Source organism: Mus caroli, unplaced genomic scaffold, assembly GCF_978045245.1.
Source record: "Mus caroli unplaced genomic scaffold, Mus_caroli_1 scaffold_14, whole genome shotgun sequence".
NCBI classification, from domain to species: Eukaryota; Metazoa; Chordata; class Mammalia; order Rodentia; family Muridae; genus Mus; species Mus caroli.
In genome coordinates, this window is record NW_028227269.1 from 54,496,996 (window position 1) to 54,500,504 (window position 3,509).

Here is a 3,509-nt window from a genome sequence, read left to right on the forward strand (position 1 = left end):
CTTGTAGACTGCCTTTTCCAATGCTTGGTACCCGGCTTCTCTTTAGTGGGGCTAATCTTAACAATTACAGCCTCTTCTTAAACAGTAGCAGTTTAACACTGCTACTGTAGGAAAGCAAACTAGAACACACACATATACAGATCAATAAATACTGTGAACAAAAACCCCTAAATGAAGCTGTGTCCCACTTGAGCAAGAGAGTCCTGGAAGGAGTTTATATGTCTGCAAAGACCAATGACATGAGAGTAATTTCAGTATTGTGATGAAAATGGAGTTTTGTAGGTTCCAAGGCTAAGTACTTTCTGTTGGTCTAGCTTTAGCCTTCTGGAACAGCCATTCCATGTCCCACACCTCATGATAATAAATTTTAAAACCTCTTATAAACTATTAACTTAGAAGAACACTAACGTCTGCCGATCCAAGAGCTAATAATGTCATTAAACAGTATCCTGGGCTTATAGAATAGCTCTTCCATCTCTGGTGCCTGCCTCTCTGCTGTACCCACTAATATATTTTAAAGTTGCCTTGATTTGTGACATTTTTGCCCTACAAAACCATAAACCCCTGTGAAACAGCTTCCACATTGGCACATAGAATCTGGGGTAACCTAAGTGTGGGTTCCCAGGCCATGAGCACTCAGAATGACTCAGTACAAACTATCTCTTATTCCCTTTATGCTGTGGTTTTGACATCAACATATAAGGCACCACATTAACAGAACAAAAGACAAAATTCATATGAACATCTCAATAGATGTAGAAAAAATAAAATTCAGTGTTCTTTTGTGGTTAAAGAAACTGAACACAGTATGTATGAAAGGGAACTGATAAAGTAATTAAAGGAAGTTGCAGAATGCTGAAGGCAGCTTTTAAGTCAATAGCATTTTTACACACCCACAATGACGATGTTGAGAAAGAAATTTAAAAATCTCATTTACAACAGCCACAGACAAAATTAAAAGGAAATATGTTTACCAAGGATATGAGAGACATCTGAAAAAAAAAATCAGTACTCATCTAAGAAATTATAGAAGACACACACTAAAGTAGGAAAACCTTCTTCAGTGAAAATATTAACAACTGATAAATGGCCATATTAACATTACTACTGGGGTTCCTTCGTGGCTACCGGATGATACAAAAGAAATCAGGGTTCCCTGATTCGGGTTCTTTGTCTTGTTAATGAAAAAATTTAAGCATGGCCTCAAAATGAAGCCCAAGAACAGTTTTTATTAGAGTTTTAAAGAACATCTCCTAGGACTAGCCATCTCTAAAACCTAGAAGCTACCTGGAGGAGGAGGATAGAGGGAAGAGTGAAAGAAGCCAAGCCATTTAAGCCATCATGGAGGAAGGATATGGTAGACAAGCAGTGCCAGGGCAAAGGGGAGGCTTCAGAGGAAAGAAGCCCTGAATGCTGTGCAAAGTCCAAGGTGTTAAAGAAAACATGCACATAAAAGAGAAGAAAAGAAGTTATGCTTATCTAAATAATTTTGAATAATTGAGAAAAGCAGCAGGTCTAGGATACAAGGCTGTGGCCTTGAACTACTAAACTACAGGCACAAATTCTTGGAAGGGCACTCTCATTTAGTATCTTATGACAGGACTAATCATTCTATCTCCTGAACCTGGCTTAAGGTTAACTCACCTTCCTAGGGGTTGGTGGTGATTGAGCTGGCCCAACTGACATGTTAAGTCTTCCTTCAGGTCCAATCATGATCAGAAGTTTGTTTGTTTTTGTTTTTTTTTTTTTTTGTATTTCAATTCTTTATTGTTTAGATATACACTGATTTAATAACATCATTTACTCATCAATTCAAAGCAATTATGCGGCTGCTTTTAAACAAACCAGGCAATCAATACAAAACTGCAATCATCAGGCTTTTTTGGGTTGGTTTGGTTTTTCCAGACAAGGTTTTATGATGCAGCCCTGGCTGTCCTGGAACTCAACTTGTAGACCAGGCTGGCCTCAAACTCAAAGAGATCCAGCTGCCTCTGTCTCCCGAGTGCTGGGACTAAAGGCATGTGCCACCACAGTCCGGCAAGGTCATCAAATCTTAATCTTCAGAGAAGATCATCTCCACAAGGCTGGCTTGACAGCACTCAGACTCCACAAGTTTTTGAGGTGTTCCATATTTAAGTAGTGTAGGCACTGCGGTTATTTTTAGTTTTTGTCTGAAGTCATTATTTGGGTCTTTCCAGTAAGGTTTGTCTCCTACTTGGCAGTAGATGAACACACAGTCTTCGGTAACATGCTTCAGCCCCTCTCGAATGACTGGCTCAGCTTCCATGCAGTCTGGACACCAGCTCTTCCCTTCGGTATCCTTAGAACCACTGAAGTAGGCAAAAATGGTCTTGCCCTCATGCTCCTTCACTGCCTTGTTGAACTCCTCGAAGCCCAGCACGCTCACCTCCTCAAAGGTGGCCATGGGTACAACAGTGCGGCTGTTTTTGTTTTTTAAGTGGGGTTTATTACCAATATTACACTATTCAACACAATCTGTACATTCGATGCAATCCCTATGAAAATACCAGAGCTAGAACAATTTTAAAGTTTATGTAGACATATAAGGACCCTGAAGAACCAAGACAATAGTGAACAACAAGAATAAAGCTGGAGGCACCACAATAATTAATGTCAAGATATACCACAAATCTATAATATCTGGAACAATCTGGTACTAACATAGGATCAGACATCAATACTCATGGACAGAATACAGATCCCAGAGCCAACCCAACACATCTACAGCCAACTAATTCCTAACAAAGGTACCCAAAACATACAGCAGAGAAACAACAGCCTATTCAACTAACGGTGCTGGGGGAAAGTGTATATCTGTATGTAGAAGACTCAGATTTGGTCTGTATCTTTTATCTTACCCAAACATCAACTCAAAAATCAATCAAAGACCTAAATGGGAAGCTTTAACTATAAATCTATTCAAAGAAAAAAAATCAGGGAAACAATTCAAAACATTTGTACAGGCAATGATTTTTTTTATATGTGCTAGAAACACAGGAAAATCATAAACAAAAGAGACAAATGATATTTAAAGTAAAAGGTTCTGTGCAACAAAAGGAAATTCCAACAGAGTAAAAATAATATTAAAAAATTGCCAACTAGTCATCTGCAAATGATGAATATACTTACAAATACTGAAAACACTTACAAAAAAATCAAATAAACTAATTAAAACATGGTCAAAACTCAGGAGGTAGAGAAAGACAGATCTCTAAGCTTGAGGCCAGCATGGTTTACAGTGTGAGTTCCAAGACAGCCAAGACTTTACAGAGAAACCCTGTCTTGAATAAACAGAAAGCAAAAGAAAAATAAGACATGGCCAAATGATTTGCATATATACTTCTGTAAAGAATAAATGCAGATGGCCAATGAATTTATGAAAAAATTCCAATTCATTTATCATCAGGGAAACAAAACTCAAACCTACAGTACTGCATCTGGTACACCCCTCGATTCCCCACCTTGCCTGAGGTAGAAGGATCATTTGT

The 3,509-nt window shown here is 38.3% G+C and overlaps 1 pseudogene; it reads right to left on the reverse strand.

The window, feature by feature from the left end:
• Positions 1-1,763: 1,763 nt before the first annotated feature.
• Positions 1,764-2,435, reverse strand: LOC110307432 (thioredoxin domain-containing protein 17 pseudogene; annotated as a pseudogene).
• Between the last annotated feature and the right edge of the window lie 1,074 nt (positions 2,436-3,509).